The sequence below is a fragment of the Corvus kubaryi genome, unplaced genomic scaffold, assembly GCF_017639235.1.
Source record: "Corvus kubaryi isolate FWS band 111438036 unplaced genomic scaffold, C.kubaryi_AGA036_p1.0 37322, whole genome shotgun sequence".
NCBI lineage: Eukaryota > Metazoa > Chordata > Aves > Passeriformes > Corvidae > Corvus > Corvus kubaryi.
This window is the reverse complement of record NW_024581101.1, coordinates 1,461,778-1,481,425: the sequence shown is the minus strand read 5'-3', so window position 1 is coordinate 1,481,425 and position 19,648 is coordinate 1,461,778. Positions and strand designations below refer to the sequence as shown.

Below are 19,648 nucleotides of genomic sequence, written 5' to 3'. Positions count from 1 at the left end.
ACCACAGTGGCGAGTGGGCACGGAGCATCTGTGTTTGCAGATACCCTGGCAGTGCCTTAATGGGAAAAGGGGAAAACCATCCTCACAAGCCTCTCCCGGGACGAATCTTTGCGGAAAAGCTTCTGGTGGAGTTTCAGCGCTTGTTTTTTGGTGTTTTTCCCACGGCTGGGTCCCTCTTGACAGATGCTGACACAGAAGAGAGTTTAAGTTTCAAAGACTTTAGACAGCATATTTTTAAACTAGGTATTATAATCCTTCACGTTTTGCATCCTGTATGTGTCACTTATTCCTTATTTAAAAAAAAAAAAAAAAGGATTTTTCCTGTCCATATCCAGTCCCCTGCATGATCGCCTTCCCCTGTCCATGGCTCTGCTCCTCTTGTCCATGTCCATGCTGTGGCCAGGCCATGCAAGGACTAAGACAGGGGAGTAGCTACAGGATGGGGAACACATGAGAAGGACATGGGACATAGAGGATGTGCCTCTTGTCAGACTCCAAATTCTACTTCTAAGTGAAAAGGTCCCATGCTGACATGTGGAGCCAAGAATTCACTTTTATTGTCAGTCCAGGCCAGTTCAATAAACAGGTCCGGTCATCCTGTGTGTTCCAATGATAACAACACTTCTATTTTCCAAATTATCTAATTTTTCCTAATTCCAATTAATAATGCATTTTTAAATGTCATTCACAAGCGCCCTGATGTCCATCCTGGTCCCTGGTATTTGTAACCTCTATCAGGGCAAATAAACCATGATGACAGGTTAAAGGTTAGGTTTTTCCTAGTTTGGGGTCTGTTTGCCATGGAGCAAACTGGGCATCCCAGTTTGCATCGTGTCAGCCATAGGCTCTTGGAGACACTAATGAAGATCTTCCCGGCAAATAGTAGAAAAAGAGTCCAGATGGAGACAGGAATTCCTTCTGCAGGAGGAAATATCTGTATATTTGGTGTGTGTTTCCAAGGAACTGGCTCTTTGCTCAGAATTTTGTATTTATGGATTCCCAGGTCTAAGAGATTCTCCGGCTCATGCCTGTGCCAGAACTCCAGTTGCTTACAGCAGAAGCAGAATGAGCTTTGCATTTACTCTCTGGAGTTTCTTGCCTGAGGGCTACAGAAAAGACACACTGGATGTTTATTACCACTATAGCAAGATGATCTGGGAGGCTTCTGCTATTTTTCAGTCCCCCTGAAGCGGTTCTCACTATGGCTGTGAGATTATTGTGCATCCAAAGAGCCATTTCATTATCCTCCCATGCTGTTCTTGCTGGCATACATCATCGCTGGCTTTAGAGCTGCAAGCTCAGAAGAGGAGAGCTATGAGCTATGAGTTTAGTCTAATTGTATTTCCAGCAAAATCCCAGGCATGCTAGCTTTCTCCAGGTGCAAATTATCAACTACAGGTATGTGCTAGAACCTCCTGAAACACTCAGGCCCTCACTGGCTAAGGAGTTAAGACTTGATCCCTTACACAGCAATAATCCTGACCAGCCTCTCCTGCCCTCGGACCCCTGATGGAGCTGCCAGTCCCATGTGTTCCATGTCATTAGACAAGTCTCTGATTGATGCTTGTCTGGTTTTCATCTGTCAGAAAACACTTCAGGACCAGGAATGGTTGTGTTGTGGGATAAAATTGTTAGAGTTTTCTGCCTGTCCTTCTTGAGTAAAATTCCTGTTATCTCTCTGAAGAGACTTTGCAGGCTGGAGGTATTAAAGGTACTCTGTGTCTTTCCTTCTGTGTCTTAAATGTCAGAAGGTCTTTTTGTTTTCTGGAGGGCTGGTTTCCCTCTGGACAGAAGAATCAATAAGAGTGCAGATACATAGGCACCAGAGGCTTTGGAACTGAGGAGCTGCAGAACTCCTCCTTTTGCTCTCAGACATTTGTCTGTCTGTTAGATTCTAGGGCACAGAAAGTATATCTGAGCTCCTGAAATATTAACTACCAAGCCTTCCATTGCATGTGCTACTAATGTGCACAGCCCAGACATGTGTTATAACCCAGCTCAGGTCTGCCTGATGTGGCGGCAGGGTGAGAGCTTCGGCACCAGGCGCTTCCACCCGAGCCCGGCTCTCTGAGTGCTTCTGGAACCTTCCTCCAGCCCAAGCCGTGGAGGCTTTCAGGATCCTCTCGCCTGGCATGGACACACCACATTTCTAAACAATGGACATTGCATATCTAAAGCAGAAACTACAACTAAATTTTAAATTCATCGTCCAACTTAAATGAAAATTCAGGGGGCAGAAACTGGGGAGTGCAAATAGTCATCCTGATAACAAATCTCAATTTCCCCGGGGTCAGAGTATGATCTGGCATTAGTTGCCACTGACATGGGAACAGTGTTTTTGTGTGCATTATGTCAGGCCAGAGCCTGCTGTTATCATGTGCTCTGACTGGCTCTGAGATTCAGCACAGGCGAGTGGGTGGAGGGGCAAGTTGTACAAAATGGGCTTCAAAAGGAGAAATAAGAAAAGAGCAACAATGCCATAACAATTGTATTTGATAACCTGTGAACAGTTACAATTTAGACTTTATTATTCAAAATACAAATTACAAGTACATAATAGCTACTAATAGTGCAGTTTCAAGGTAGTTGGAAAAGAAAAGCTTTATAATGGATTTGATAGTCCTCAAGGTTCAGCTGTAAGGTTTGGGTGACAGAACAACCATTGTAACTATCTATTACAATCTACCATTGTAACTGTGGCCCCTCCCCACTCTGATGGGCTTTGTCTAGCGGCCCACTGGGGCTGGATCTTCAGGCTTTTTTTTTGTTTCTCCTTGGAAAAAAGTCATACAGAATGACTGACAGCACACCCAATTCCTGTCTGATTGCTGGTTCCCTGATTTTCAATGGGATGCAAAACCCTAACAGGCAACAGTAATAGGCAGCTCCTACCTGTGCTGTCCTACCAGCTCTGAGTGCTCCAGCCTGGCCATGGCTTAGGCCATCAAAGCCTGGCCTTTGGGTTGGTGCAGCCCATCCGTGTGGGAATTCAACCCATCAATGTGCATTGTCCTTTGATGGAGTGAACTATCAGCTTCAGAAGCCTCTGAGCCTTGAACATTCCTTATGGTGTATTTTCTTTTTGGAGGTTCTTCTTTGGTTCTTCTCCCCCTCTGCATGGTAATCAAGACAGAAAAACAAACAAACAAAACAAAACAAAACAATCCTGTTTTTCTTACCAGAAAACTCTGTGCTAATGAAAGGGACTTGGCAAAGAGTGGAAGGGGCAAGTCACTTTCTGTGTGTGGTATGCATGGACACTCGTGTCCCTCAGGGATGGGGGACATTCATTCCCTCATCCCTGCTTGCAGCTCACTCTTTGGGGGCACCAGCCAGAGCTTCTTTGAGTCCTCCTGCACAGGTACAGGCTAGTGAGCAGGGACACCCCCATGTCCAGGTGGGACCACACACAACCCACACTCACACCCCCACTGCACTGAGCTCACAAGGAGCCCTCTCACCTTTGATGAACAGTTCAAAGCTTGTCCACCTCTCACAGTGTCCAAACTCAGCCCTTCTGTGAGCACATCGCTGGTTTGAGGCCAGAAAACTGGAGCTCTGGAAGTAGGACTTTGTAAGAGCAGCTTCTCTTCAGAGGTATCTGGACTGGAGGCCAGCAGCCAATGGACACCACACAGACCCCATCACAAGCTCAGGAGAGATGTGGATTCATTTGACAAGGTGAGGAAGACTCAGGCAGCACCTTACCTTGTGCTGTACATTCCCTGGCTTTTAAGAAATGCCATCCAGGAATGGCTCATTATCTCTGTCCCCTTCCAAGGCCCAATTAATTTAAGGCATGACAGGTTTGCTGGGATGACTCACACGCCAAAGGAAGGGAAGAATGAAGATATGACTTGAAAAGTAGTGGTACAATATACATTTACTTCAAAACTCTGTCCGTTGTGCCGCTCTGACCAAAGGAAGAGATGTGACAAAGGCAGCAAGGAACAGTTGTGCAGAGGCTGATGGCAGCTGCAGCATCCTGCTGAGTTCTATCTGGGGACAAGTCACCCACCACGGCCCTGATTCAGGGACCTCACTGTGTGGCAAATGTCTGTGTGTAGCTGTAGGGATGTGTCAGCTCAGAAAGCCTCTGAGCTGTGGAGCTCTGGTGAAAGCTCACTCACTCAGCTGGAAGGGTCCCTCAAGGATCTTGGGAAGGATCCCCCAGGATCTACATGTTTACCCAGTTTCTGCATTTGGGAGGAATGGTTCAGCCACCACCAGCATTGGTGACAGGTAGGTTCCTGCGTTACCCCTGGCAGCGACCCCTGGCCATGGGTGCCCCAGCCAGGGGTGCAGCTCTGCCACACAGCCCAGGGCAGCCAGGACTGTGGAGCAGCTTGGCCAGAGGACAGAGGGTGCTGAGGCTCTGCCAGATTCCTGATTAGCAGGACAGCCACAGGCGCCAGCGGCTGCTCGCGAGGGGCATTGGGGGCGGGGGCCTCAGCAAAGCTGAGCTGCAGCAGGTGCTGCAGGGTCCCAGCAGGGTCCCAAAAATCCATCTCTGGGTTTGCAAATGCATAGAAGCAGAAGCACAATCAACCAGGAAAAGAAAGGAGGGGCAGTTCTGACAGTCGCTTGTGCTGAAGCATTTATAACTTAATTTTCAACTCATTCAGTCAATAGAGGTTATGAAATTACAGCAATAAAATCTGGAGAGCATAATCCAAATGGCACTTTCCCAGGAGGTCTAAAGAGCTCAAACACAAAAGTACTGATTATTGTGCTTTTAAATTATAAGCTAAACTACCTTACCACCAAGGGAACAGAAAACAGCCAGTAGGGTGTCCGTTCTGAAAGGGGCTTCAGGGGCAATCTTAGTTATTTTACATCCAGATTCCCTTCCAAGCAGCCTGAAAAAAAGGATTAATACACACTGGAGAAATGTGATTTGCTGGAGCATGCAGACACATGCATCTTAGAGAAATTACCTCCTTGCTGGAAGGAGGCACCATGGATAAAGAGGACCTCTCCACACAACCCCTTTCAATCCCTAGGAGGATTTCCACTGGTTTTCCCGGCAAAGGCTCTTGAAGAGACTGATCTGGGTGGGATGGTGGGCATGGGGCAGCCTTGGGGACAGGCAGACCTGGCAGAGGGTGACTGGCTGCCACTCTGCCTGAGCGGGACAAACAGATGGCCACAGGATGACTTCAGGGAACTGCAACAAAGAGGAATGGCTGGGCAGGTTTAGAATGAAAGGGGCATTTGTCACTGCTGCGCAAAACTGGAGAGCGCTGGGACTGCTCAGGCACGTCCCTGTGCAGCCCCACGCTGCCCCTCTGCCCCTGGAGCAGCCAGGCAGCCCTGGGGTAACTCACCAAAATCTAGCGCTGGAGAAAATTGGAGCTTCAAAAGCTCAGTGTGAGGAGCTAAACAAGAGCACTGAGGAGTGAGCTTTGGCCCTAGGATCAAGCAGCACAAAGATTTCCAGGGCCACTCGAAGCCTTAGATTTCTGTAACAACTGCGGACAAGGCAGAAATTTTCCATTTCTTTACTTACTGGTGCAGAATTCTAAACAACCCAGGCAAGAAATCAACACACAAACCACCCAGCCAGCATATGGCTGCAGAACACAGCCAGCCAGCATCCTCCACTCCCAGCTGCAATTATCCAACAAAACACGTTACCTGTGCCAGCTTTGGCTGCTTTATCTGCAGAATTTTGAACTACTTAAATGGAAACAGGCCCACAGGGTGAAGTCAAGGCCCATCAATGTGCATTTCCCTGCTGGATAAAGGCGAGGCAAGTTTTTTCCTCTTCACAATAGTGATACAATATTTCTATCAAAAACTTTTGTACTTAAATCCTCTGGAACTGTGATTGTGGAACAAGTTCAGGAATCAGCAAAACCAGAAAGGACATACCTGAAGGTGTGTGTCTTCCTCTTGTCAGTTTCCATGGTCTCCAGCCACCAGCATCACTCGGCCCTTGGCTACTGGAACCTCTCCTCCAGCAGAGACCAGGCGAGCAGTGATGGGTGGGCATCTGCAGGGAGCCAGCCCAGCTCAAGGGAAAAACATGCCATTTTATTAAACCAGGAGATTAAGTTTTCACAAAAAACCATCCCCAAACAAACAAACACAAAAACAACCAACCTACTACTAGAGAGCTCAGCTAATAAAGCCTCCCAGGCTGTCACACCGACAGCAAGGTCACACCTCAGCCCCCCAGCTGGTGCTCGGCAGGAGCCGCTTGCTGCAGCCCAGTTACTGCCATTTGGGTTGTGAGGTTCTGCAGGGGCTGGGCCCCTCCCCAGCCATGGTGCAAAATATTCTCCTTACCAAAATGAAGCTTGGCTATATTTTGAAATTCCTGGGTTTCTCCTGGATGCAGGGAGCTCTGCTCAGGGTTCAGTACTTGTCAGAACGTTCCTCTGCTCCAGAGCTAAGGTACCTCAGGTACCAGGAGAGGTTTCAGGAATGCTGATTTGTTGCTTCTGCTCAGCTTTCTTGCTCCAGGGACTGATCTAAATCACAGTCTTGTGGGGTTCCTCCCTTTCCAGATGTAAGAGGAAAAATTATGAATCCTCTTCTTGCTTTTGAGATGTTCAGACAAGATGGGAGGCACAAAACTGCTGGGGCAGGGACCACTGGGCCAGGGCTGGAAGGAGCAGGGATGGGGAGAGAATGCCAGCAGGGGCTGCCCATGCTTCCTGCCTGCCCTCCCCAGCACCTGCACGGTCCCCAGCACATCCCCAAAACCCTGAAACCCTGACCATGAGGCTGCAGAACCTTTGGTAGCCCAGAGAGACCCACATGTGGCAGGGGGCTCCTGCTGCGGAAAATGCAGAGACCAAGGGAAATGCTGCTGCTGTTGGGGCTGCTGAGGCTTTTCCCAGAAGAAAACACAGAGCCTTTGGTCGGCTCAATGCCATCCCCCTTGATGCTGGGACCTCTGGCAAGCCTGCCCGGATCCTCCCTGGAAACCCATTTCTCCTATCCACAATGCTTAATCACCCTGGGTGATGGATTAATTTCTGTATTTGGGGCTTATCCAATCTGGGCCTCAGGTCCTATCCTTTTTTCTTCTGGTTTTTTCCTGCCCTAGCTGGTATCTCAGTCAGGAAACTTCACCTCAAAGAAGCCCCTCCTGTTACTCTTTCCCAGCCGAGGCCCTCAGGGCTGTGGGCATCAGGTGTATCTGCCTAACATTTTTCTATTTTCTTGAGACTTTAGAGTGCCTGGGATTTCAATGCACTAATGTTCTGTATTTTCTGTTTCCTTGATTAGCCTGGCAAGCATAGAAGCCAAACCTTTCCCAGAGGCACATGAATGGCTGCAAAGAAGGAGCACCAGGAGTCTCTCTGTTCACTTAAGAATTTGTGAACAAAAAACTGAAAAGAAACTGAAGAGACAGGCATTTCCTTTTTGTATAAGAATTCAGTGCCAAGTGCTGGGCTCAAAGACCAATTTTCTACTTTCTATTCATCTCATTTATGCTAATCAGCAAGGGTATAATCTAAATGAAACAAGTGAGTGCAGGTCAGTGGCCCTGATATGGCTTGCTGGGATGGAGGGATGGCTGGCTTAGACCAGCCTAAACTGATTTGTAGACCTGAACCCTAAAACACTCCTGTGAAGAAAACAGCCTGTTGTCAGCAATGAAGACCTCATTTGAGAGCAGAGGTACACCACAGGTCTTGGGCTGACTCCTTGTTTTGGCAGTCTAAGCCCTCCCATTCTGATTCAGGAGAAAATCCTGTATTCCCTGGGAAGAGGGAAGGTACAGAACTCAGTGTTGCAGTTGTGTGATAGCTGTGAAAAAAGATGAGCTGATATGGTTCTGCTTTTCTTGCAGCTCAGGTGATAATAAAATGACAGATTCCCCAGGTACCAGAAGCTCATTGATGTGCTAAAACTCAGTGTGGCTTTGGAAGCAGCTACACCCCCACATCTCCTGATCACCAGCCCATGTTTTGTACTCCAGTCAATCAGCACTGCAATGGAGCACTGGAAGGCCTGAGTGACTTTGTTGCTGTGGCAAAGAGGGACCTTCAGCAGGGAGGTTCTTTGCCAGGCTGCTCAGTGAGCAATCTTCTCTCTTCCCTCCTTAGTATGTAATTGAGCTCAAATACACCAACAGCTCTACAAAAGGCTTAAAACCAGATGAGTTTGTTGTGTGCATGTGTGGGGAAATAGGAACAGCAAAATAATAGTACCCTGTAACATAAACCATGCCCCAGGTCTGGGGGGTTCCAGCTGTCACTGTTGCCAGGAGCAGGGGCAGCTTAGGCTCCTGCAGCACTCAGAGCATCCTCTCCCAGCTCAGGACTGTTCCAGACTCATCTGCAATTGCAGCCATGGGCAGGTGCCTCGGCAGAGCCCTCACTAAGGCTCAGAGCCAGAGCAGCAATAATCCATATGACCAGAGAGAAAATCTCTTGAGCAACATGAATCCATCAAACATGTCTGTTTGATGACAGTCTGCTTTTACACAGTCAGTACTATTTCTCCATCAGGACTTCTATTTCTTCTCCAGAACTGGATAATTCTTATTCAGTGAGCACTTCATCAATATGCAGCTACATTCTGAAGATGAGCTGCCAGGGCATGACAGACACTTTCTGCTGGATGATATTCAAATTTCTTACATAGGCATTTTGATTCAAATGAATCTAATTCTCTAATAAAAGCTTTGAATCAACCTGTAGCTCTCATACTTGAAACACTGGAGTGGTCTGGAGATAAACAATGAATATTCAGGACTTCAAATCTAGATTAAACAATGGTTTCTTCCATGCTTTAGCTCACACCTCCTTTCTAGGAGTCAGTGCATTAAAGGAAAAGATGTGAAGTGTAATTGTCCTCCTAGTGCCTCCTTCTGTACAGTCTATCACCTGCTGGTGCTGCTGGGAGTCACCAGTCAAGCCGGTTCATGTTCTCCAGTAAAACAATGGCCTTCAGCAATCTGCTCCCTCTCTCAAAAGCTGCCCGTTACACCAGGAGAGCACAATGTGGGCTTTGATGCTGTTATCTGCCTTTGCTCCCCTGTTTATCAAACACTTTGAAATATGTGACACTCCTTTTGCAGGCACTCCAAACCATCCAAGCCCTCCCTTTCCACGGGGTTTAGCAATTAATACTAATCTCTAGCAATAACAACATGAGAGGAACCAGAAGACAAGGGGCAGCCCTTCACAGGCTGGGAATGTGCCTTTGGAGTTGCTGCAAGAAAACTCTTCCTGGATACTCAGGCAGCTTATCCCTGGCTTAGGACAGAGATTTCCTATAACCTCTTCAGATAGCTTGCAGGATTTGCTTCATTAAGATGCCAGAAAAACAGGATTCCCACTCCTATGCCCTTTTGCACTGGGTTTCTTCCCCAACCAGGAAAGACGGAGAAAACGTTCCTTGAGAAATTTATAAAGATGCAGAAGTTTGCAAGGATGGCCGGTGGGGACAGCTCCTGGTGCCGACCTCCTGAGCAGAGGGACACAGGGAGGGAGGAGGCACCTCTCTGGGGACGGCTGTGCTCCTCCTTCCATCCCCTCGGCCCAGCTCAACCTCATTCTCTTTGTGATCTTTAACACCCCCCGGCCTCCATGGGTTTGTTTTTGCACATCTGAGGACATTCTTGGATTAATACTCCCTTAGCATGAAAAACTGCACACAGCCAGGGATGACCATGATCTCAGAAATAAAAAGTGAAGGTAACTGCAGCTGAGCTAATCCTTCACCAAGATGCTGTTTGAAGCACAAAAGGATTGGGAGGCAAACCCTGAGGTTCTGAATTTTCAGGAGTTCTGAACTGGCATTTTCAAGCATCACAAAATAACATCTTTCCTGCATTGCAGATCATTTATTGGGATTATGAGAGGCAAAAAGGGCAGAATAACCTGGTGCCACTGAATCGTCACAGGACCGTGGTGACACTCAGGGAAGCGAGAGCTGTGGAACAGCCTGACCAGCAGCAGAGGAGAGAGAGGTATAGAAGGATTCACTGGAGGGGAAAACCACTTCACAACTCTAAAAGCAGACAAGAATAAGCAATTATACTGCTATGGCAGCAAATTAGGCTTTTAGGTGCAAAGTGAAGCCTAAATTTCTCCTGAAACCCCTAAGTGCTTCAAGATCTAGGAACTGGAAATTCAGCTACATCCCTGAGAGGAGCAGAGCCCCTGTCCAGTGTGGGTACTAAGCTGGAGAAGGCCAGAAACACAGAGCAGACATAAGAAGACCCCGCTGTGCCCCCCAGCTCCCCGCAGCCCAGAGGAATTAGTTCTCGATGCAGACCCACCAGGGCCCTCCACTGGCAGAGGTGGGACCTTCCCAAACCTCCTGGGCCTGAGTGCCAAAACCACCACTCCAAGGGCAATTCCCCAGGTTTATTAAATACCCAACAGCTCATGCACAAACCCCAGCACAGCCAATGAAGCCAGGAGCACACAGGGATTCGATGCCCCTCAGATATCATTTTCCAGTGGTATAAATAAGACCACTGAGCTCCAGGCTTCTTCATTTATGTTCTTCCTGAAGCTGGAGCTTACTGAAAATGTGGATGACTCTCTAGTCTACACCATATCATGCAGCAAAAACCTGCTCACAGATTTTAAGGCTGTGAAGGAATTATCCATTACCTAGAAAATGCTGTATGATCTGTACTATCCTGTTTTCTTGCTCTTCCAGCAAATCACTCTGCAATTTCCTGCTGTACAGTGCTAAATTAGAAGGGAAATTGTTTCCTTATGAATCAGCACAAACAGCATTTTTTGCTTGTTTTATCTGGCAGAGTAATTTTTTCTTAGGAGAGAGAAAATAGTGCCCATGATCCTGTGAAACACCCATAGTCAAACACCCACGTATCCAAGGGAAAGTGAGTGACTCCGGACTTGGGAGCCAAATATTGAAAGCCAATTTTATTTTTTCATCTGCCATTGATGGGACCCTGTGGGCTCTGCTGCGGTGCACAGGCAGCATCTTCCTGGTCCCAGGGCAGTGAAGCAGGGAGCACCACTGGGCCAGCACCATGCCAGTTTGCCACACACACTATTCTGCATGCTCCCACTCTGGGAAGGGGGCCGGTGGGTGACACAAACAGGACAGCTCAAGAGCTCATGGACTGCAGACAGACCATCACTGCTCTGCTCCGTGTGTTTGGGAAGTCTAGAGTTGCCGTGGAGACACAGAACAGGATGTGACATGACAACTCCTCTGCCCATGACCTTAAAAAAGACTTATTTGTACTAACAAGGAATGCACGCAGACAAATATTCCTCCGCTGCTGGCAGCCATCTGTGTGGCTTGGCAGGCATCACATCCCAGGGAGTGGGAGGGCAGGGGGATGGACAGACCTCAGCAGAGTCACAGCTTCACCCCTGATACAGGGCACAGACACTCTTTTGCTCCCTGCGCCAGCTGGAGGTTGGTGGAGCTGCCTTGGTGGAGCCCCAAGGGGACACTCCTTTGAGGGGCTGGGTGCCCTCCTGGTGTCAGATCCAGCAAGAGCCTTGGACAGAGCATGATGGAGGATCCCACAGATCCCTGCTCAGGACAAAGCTTTTCCTCTTGGTCTCTGCAGAGCCGCTCAGTGTTATAAAGCCCCTGTCATGGAGCATCCCCAGTCCTGATGAGTCTGTCCCTGCAGAGCCAGGTTTGGAGTTCTGTGGCCGGTCTCACAATGGGCACTTTATCTCTGAAACTGAGTCTCTTGCAGTTGCAGCAGTTCACAAGGAATTGTGAGTTCCATAGGAGCGATTGGTAACTCCATTTTCCTGAGCAAACGTGACTTGACACAAAGCTTAAAGGGCTTTTAAAACGCTGATCAAGAAGAAGCTGTAATTCATTACCAGAAGCTGGAATTAATTACTGTTGATAACCACATTAACCAGAGGATGCACATTCTTTGCAGGGAGTGATCAGGAGTGCTGACAGGTAAAACAGCTAAGATCAAGGGTGTGGGATTACCCTTTTCTTCAGGAAGACTAGAGCCAGAGAAGGAGAAACATTCATCTGAAGCTCCCCATGCCCTTTAGTTTTCTGTCCCCCCTCCAGGACATCCCCAGTTTCTTCTGTCTATCCAAAGCTAGCCATGCTGACCCATCCTGTCACTCTCACCTGGATCCCTAGGATCTCATCCAAATGAGCTCAGGCTCTCTGCAGTGCTATTTGAAAGGTCAGGATCTGACTCATGACTCCAGTATGGTGATATTTTTGGCTCTGCTTTAATCATTTTCTCCTGTATGTCTCATGCGCCGCCTGCCAGAACCCCTTGTCCTCCCAATTATGGTGAAAATAGATAATTAGTAATAGCCTAATTCAGGAACTACTTGGAATTATTGACGAACAGAGTCTAGTCCAACAATATGAATTCTTCATTTATCTTTTCCACTCCAGTGCTGGCACAGAGACAAATGCTGGACCAGGCTTTGCAAGGGAGACGCTCGTCGGCTGCTGGGAATGTTTATGTTAGAATCCTGACGTGTAATATTAACATGCTGGTGCAAAAAGGGAGACAAAGTCCATCATTAGGATTCCTGTTGTTCCCCTGGGGTCTCCTCTCAACTTCCAGTGACAGAACTCTTTTCTGTGCTTTGCAGAAAACCAGTACCCTGCTCCCCAAACCTTGTGCTCTCACCACTCCAGCCACAGGCATTCCAGATCACGTGAACTCCCAAATCTTTCTGACATTAATTTGTGTTCCTCAGTGTAGACTCATCCTGTCCAGGTATTTCACTCCTGAGATCCCAAAAATTTAAAAACCGCATTTCCTCTGCAGAAATTTTATTCCACATAAATATTGTTTAAAATGTCTCATATTATTTGACAAATATTAATTCATACTCAGCTCTCCTGTGAAGCAGAGAAATTGCTATTATTAACCTTACTTCTTGGAAAGGAAAGAGAGGAGAAATTATTTGCTGAGCGCAAATAGGGAGAATTTGTATTCATGTGGGACTGAGAGCTCAAAGGCCCCATCTCTGAGCCATCCCTCTCCTCAGCAGAGCAATGCCAGGCACCCTTTTTTGGGTGGCCCACAGAGACACTTCGCTCACATCTGCTCTTCTGTTCCATTCCACACAATCTGTTAAATAAACACCGGGGTTGCCCAGGCACTAGAACAACAAGGGAAGCCACCCTGCCTTTCCTCCATTGCCTGCCCTGCAGCAGCATCCCTTCAGAGTCCCTGCACTCAGTGCCCCTTTTCCTCAGCCTGAAGAAAACACCTAGACCCTGCACAGGGAGAACATCCCCTGGCCCTCATCTGGGGCCAGTCACTGGGCTTTGTCGTTGCATTGGCTGCAACTGCAGGGGCAGCTGGAGCAGACTCGACAGCGTGGGCACCAACACATTTACTGCAGACACCAACGGCACTGCCAGAAGCACCATGGACACCACTGCTGTGTGCCATGGGCACTGCTGCACACTCCACGCGCACCACAGGGGCTCTGCCACATCTGTGGGAACACAAACCCTGCACATCACACCAGGGTGAAATGCTAACACTGCCCCTGGCAGCATCCTGGCTGTGACAGGAGAACAGGCCTTGCTCTTCCCTGAAGGCAGGGCTTTCTCAGCTGGTTTTATTTTTACCAAGTGACACGTCTGACCCGCAGAGGGGTGACCTAGTCCCAGCTGTTGCAGGGCTGAGCAGCAGAGAGTGTGCCAACAGCACTTGACACTGGTACAAAACAGCCTTCCCCCTTTTTAATGGTACACGTACTGGGAACTTCTATCTCAACTAGCAGAAACCTAGACTGCCCAACACTCCATCTCAGCATGAGGAGGTGTCAGGAAAGATATTTCTGAAGTTCTGGACAAGCTCAGTCAGTGAAGTGCAACTACTACAAAAAGCTCTTTGTGTAGAAGATAAATTTTCCTGTGCACACAGGATCCTGCACTCCCCAAACAGAACCAAGATATAAAGCAGAGCACACATCCAGGGGACACACTTTCCTGATACTCATGCCCCCGATATCTATTGAGACTTGAGAGAAGGGACAGTTATCTGACTAACACTGAATTTTTCCTTTCTCTTTCTCTGCCCACCAAAATGCATGTGGGTTTTATGGAAGAATAGGAAATTGGCATTATCAGAAGTCATCATAGAGACACCTTTGATGGTCAGAGATTTTTATTTTGGAGGAGAGTATTTCTCTACTGCAATTTTCCTGGTCTTTTGGATATGTATTGAATTTTCCAATAAATGTGTCCATTAAAAGCATTATTTTGTCCATAGCCCAAAGTATGACTTTATCACCAGAAACTCCTCTGCCAAAAGCCCATGTCAGTTGCCTGAGTGATTGCTGAAGGCTAACCACAATTAATGAGACTGCCAAAATTCAGGACTCCTGCATGACCAGGGCAAGAGAAAATATTCAAGACATAAAATGCTTTTTCCACCCAAGAGGTGAAAGTTAAAATAGCATTAATAATAGCAGAATGGGGTTGCAGCAGCCTTCCATTCCCAGGCTACCAAGAAACCCAAACATATAATTAATAGCAGTTTTGGGGTCATTTTAAATCACTTTAATTTGTGTCAAGCAATTTGGAGAAAACTGGGTAAGACTCCAAGAAAGACAGGCTTTCCTGATCGTTCTTTGGTTGCTTTATGACTTTTCCATGTTTGAAGAACAGCACACAGCAGCACTCAGGCTGTTGGTGATCCTGGGGACACCTGGCCAGAGCCAGGGACACCGGACAGGGTGCTAGCAGGAGCTGAAGAGCTTCGTCCTCCATGGGAACCCTGTTCTTCCACCTGTCTTCCCTGCAGGTGGCTCTGCCTGGAGACAGCAAAGGCTGAACACTGGATGCAGGGCACACTCCAGGCTCCCATTTTACCAAACACAAATATTTATCACTTCCAAACCTGCAAGATGTCCCTCTCTCTCGATAGGTACCTATGAAGCTGGGACAAGTAGGAGAGGAACTCTGGAGCTGGGCTTATAAAAGTAAGTTTTGATCCTTGCCAAGGTCCCAGACATGTGGTATCATGTACATTCCTGTGAAAGACAGCATTTCTCAGTGCTTCCTGTGTCCCTTGGTGCCTCCTGTGAGGGTGTTTGTGGGGTTGTGAGTGCCTGCTCAGCCCCACTTGCAACTGATGCATCTCCCTCTACTTTGGTGATGGTGGTGAAGAGAGCTGAGCAGTTCCCTACTGAACTGCAGAGGAACCAATTATTGTTTTAGATGATTTTTAACTTCCACATACCATTGAAGTAGAATGGCTTCCAGAGGAAAGCCTGTGCTTCAGTCTTTCCATGTGGATGACTGCTGGAGGCAAGGCTATTCTTCGAGGAGGGAGGTACACTGGTCAAAGTCCCCCAGCTCAGGAAGAACTTTTCCCACCAAGGAGGAAGCCTTTTACTTGCTGGGCAAGGATTTAATTGCATGGTTTCAACACATGCACAACTGTGAGGATCACTCCAGTTCTGTGTCTGGCATCCCCTGTGAGAGTCTGCCTGACCAAGTCCCTCAAACACACTGGTGGAAGAATCTCTTTTCTGTGTTCTACCCAATTACTGGCTTCCCAAGCACACTGCCTCTTTCCAAAGCACATGGCTTTTATGGGAAAACAGAGGGGGTTATTTGGAGCAATTGGAGAGGCAGCTTTGATGTCTGGAGCTTTTAGAGATTGCTCCTGTGATTGTAATGTTCCCTCAAACTGGATGGTGACACATACCTAAGGGTGTCAGCCAGCCCTGCTCCTGGCCCTTTAAGCCCTGGTCTGAAATGCAACACTTTAGAAATATGATGGTTTAGACAATTTTAGTCAGTGAGTCAATTCCGGATTATCAGCCCACAGAGGGAGGATACTGACTCTCCCTCAAAAATTAGCAACCAGCAAGCTCTTTCCTTTGATGAATGTTATTTTAAAGAGTCATCTCACTTCTTTGCTCCAAGAACACTTGCCATTAATCACTGCACAGGAACATTGTGACCTCCTCCCCCAATGGCTTTATGCCCGAGATGACTAGTTCAGCATCATTAGGAAAGAAGGAAGACGGAGAAGGAGCTGGAGAAGATTTGGTCCCACCAAAGATGTGGGGAAGTAGGTGCCTCTATGGGAAAGTCACTTCAAGTGATGGGATAGATGGGAAGAAGCACACAAGTGCTCACAAGACTCCCAGACCTAAAAGTATTAGAAAACAACTAAACCTTTGCCTGCCTCAGGCAAAAGAAAAAAGAGTGGGAAAGGTCCTGTGCCAAGACATGAGCAGTTCAGAGCCTGGGCCGAGCATGCTCCCATTGCCTCATCTGACAGATCTCCCTGTCTGCCACACACCCTCCCAAATACCAATGAGCTGTGCTTATTCCTATGACCACTGCCGTCTCACCAGTACCTAACCCCTGCACTGCTGCAGCAAGTGCCTCAGTTCAGTGCCTCTGCTGTTCTCCACCAGCTGTGATTTACCCAGAAGGAACAGCAGTTAAATAGATCATGACAGTAGGTAAAGCTGCTGAGGAACAAGTTCCTTGCATATGGCTTGGACTTCACGTCTCAGTTTCTAGAAACTGAGAGAATCTGTGATTATCCCTAACATAAAGTTAGTGATACCAGAAAAGAGCCTCTGGGTATGACTGAGCAGGAAAAAATGCCCAGAAGCCTCAATTCAGCGAATATTTACTCTAATTCACAAGGCCCCATGAAAGGGTGGTACCTGCAAGCCCTGATCAGCCCAGAGCTGACTGCAATTTGTTACAATAGACTTTAAAATCATAGAACATATAATCAAGTAGTAAAAGGCCATGAGGATCCTCCCATTGAACTTCCAGACCTAGCAAAACCCCACCATTAGTTTTACAATTCTTTCTTCCCATTGTATCTATATTTCACATTCCAGATCTTTCTGTGGCTTGCACTGTATTACCAAGTGCTCCCTGAGGAATTAAGAGGAGACTCACTCACACTGTTACAGGTTGTCAGGCTCATTGGCAAAGGCATTAAAACCAAGCTTGAATGTCTTAAAACTACTAAAGCCCCACTGTGGTGTATCCAACACCTTTAACACTGTCCAGGCTATGGGAGGAGAATGGGGCAAGCACCAGCCGGGGTGCTCAGGCAGCCCCAGGAGAAGCAGCTTCCCAGGGGACAGCTCTGCCAAGCAGGAACACAGTCTGGTCAGAACCAGGCACAGGAAAGGGTCTTTCTTCGGGGACTCACCAAGTTAATGAGGAAACCTTTAAACCAAGGTCAGTGAGGTTGGTGATGTGAGCCTACAGGTGTGTCCAAACCACAGAGCCCTGGGCAGCAGCCTGAGCACAGCTGGAAAGGAAACAAGACAGAAAATAATGGCTCATTTTTGTTCACCTGCTTTGCTGTCCATGTCCCAGTGACAGAAATGCACCAGCCAGCCCTGTGCCAGCAACAGCAGGAGATTCCCATACAAAAACATTGCAAACAGAAAGTTGTCTGCAGAAGGAGAATATTGTAAAAGATACATTTCTTAATTTGCTACTGGAAAACATTTTTCAACCAATTGATAGTGCTAGCTTGTATTTTAATCTAAAACATTTTGATTTTCCTATGGCAATTGGCAAATCCTCTTGCTGGCTGGATCACCTGTGAAACTGGCTTTTTCTATAAAACACTTTGGAAGTCTTGTGTGACTGACAGCTGTCATACCGGCATCACAGAGTCTCTTCTTTTATCCCTGTGATCTCCTTCCTTGCTTCTGAACTATCTCAGGGATTTTGGGAAACCAGTTAAAAGCTCCCAGCAGAGGAGCAGTAGAACCCCTGGGATCCCTTCCTTCACCCCATGCTGTGGTTATAGATCATGATCATCTCCAGCAGACAATGCTGAAATAACAGCCTGCTGAAAGAAACAGGTTCTCCTTTTCAACCAGTGCCTCTGGGGGCTCTTCTCTGTTGTGTGTTTGCTTGGGTTTCAGGCAGGTAAAGAATTCACAAAGATTTATAGTTAGAATCTTCCTCTATCCAGAGGCAGAAGTTTATGTTTTTCACTTAATATGTCTAGAAATAGCAAGAATAAACACTGAAGAAAACTGCCTGTTTTCAGAAAAAGAGAGGAAAGTCTTCATTTCAGATTTGAGTGATTTCTGCTTTCTTTAAACACACCTGCCAAGTTCTAGCTTTTCTTTCTTTTCAACTTCATAAAAAAAAAAATTGTCATTGTCTTGGGGTGACTTGGGGTGAAATCAAGACGGTCATACAGGGAACAAAAACCAGAGCTCCTTGCATTTTGAATGCCAGGCTTTTGAAGTGTCCAGCAGTTCAGGGTGAAAATTACCAAGGGAATGAGAGCAAAAAATGTTTTAAGAGACAGATAGACATTTGTTATCAGAGGAAAGAATGAGGTAATTTAGTTCATCTGAAACACCCAGATCACCAAGAAAATTGAGCTGACATTTATACACACATACACTAATTACCGGAGACATGAGGACATCAGAGGAGTTCCCTAGGCTGAAGAGATCACAAACTGCATGTCCTGGGTACCCGGCTCTGGGCACTGCTGCCCAACAGATCCAGTAAAGAAAAATCGTGTTTCAGTATAAGGGTGACTGTGGGCACAGCTAGGACTCAAAGAGCAAAGGCTAAAACAGGCTGAAAATAACTTGCAGGTAACAAACATTCTGGGTCAAGACTGAAGGGGGATTCCGCTCAAAAGAAGAATGACAATTTGACAACTGAAGCAAAATTATCAGGTTACCTTCCAGCCCCAGCAGCGAGCCCTGGGATGGCAGCCAGCTCTCCTCGGCTGGGAGCAAAACACCAAAGCACATCCCTAATCCCAGGAAGAGGCCCCCAGAACATGGCCAAGTGGTTCTTGAGTACATGGGGAAAGGCAAATGGTCCTTGAATTTCACTTAGCCAATTGTACCTTGGATTCACACTTCAGAGTGGCTGGGTATCAGGCTGTAGGCAGAACACAGCCAATAAATAAGCTTTAGTTCATGGCCATGGGTACTCAGTGCATGGATTAGGTTAAAACTGCCTCAGACTGAGTGATACCTGCTGGTCTGTCTGCATCCTCATGTGCCTGATCCCACCAGGCTGACCTGCTGTGTGGGGCTCTGGAGAGAAAATCTGTGCTTGGCTGCAGTACCACCGGATCTATTGATGCCTTAGGTTTTAACTTTTATATTTTTCATATCCTGTACTGCTTAGTGTGTAACTCTGAAGTTTCTTGTAGCCTGTTAACTTCTGCTCTCTTGTGCTAGGTAGACATAACAAAGCCTCTCTGGGCCTGCTTTTCAAGGACACCCAGACCATCCTAGGCCCAAAATGTGTAAACCAAAAGCCTCTGAGAGGAGGGCAAGATGAGGGGAATTACATCATTAACCTGAAGCTTTAATTGGAGAATTAACCCTCCTATGCAAATGAACAAAACCTATAAAAGTGTGAAGAACTCATGACCTGTCGTCCATCTTGGGGTCCATCTTGGCAGTGGCCTCTGGCTCCCAGGGTGTACCTTTGAAGGCCTGTCAAATACATACCTACCTTATTCCTTTACTGCTGTCTAGTCTCTGTTTCTAGGTAGCATCTCAAGGCATCACTGTGAACTCAGTTACACAGCCAAGGAAAGGTTTTAGTGCTTCCCTGAAAGCCATGGAAGCAACTAATGATTGATAGTGCTTTATTGATGGTCTGATTCTGCTACCTCAGGAGACTCAGGAGAAGAGTGGACAAAAGATAGGATGCTGACTCATGAGCAGAAATGGAAAAAAAAAGATGA

General features: G+C 47.2%; 1 long non-coding RNA gene across 1 annotated transcript; it reads right to left on the bottom strand.

Moving 5' to 3' along the window:
- Positions 1-2,475: 2,475 nt before the first annotated feature.
- On the bottom strand, positions 2,476-7,116 carry LOC121665222. The gene is made up of 3 exons (XR_006016288.1): positions 6,292-7,116; positions 5,875-6,014; positions 2,476-4,859 (listed from the first exon to the last, which is right to left on the bottom strand). It is a non-coding gene; the product is annotated as an uncharacterized LOC121665222 (long non-coding RNA).
- Positions 7,117-19,648: the final 12,532 nt, after the last annotated feature.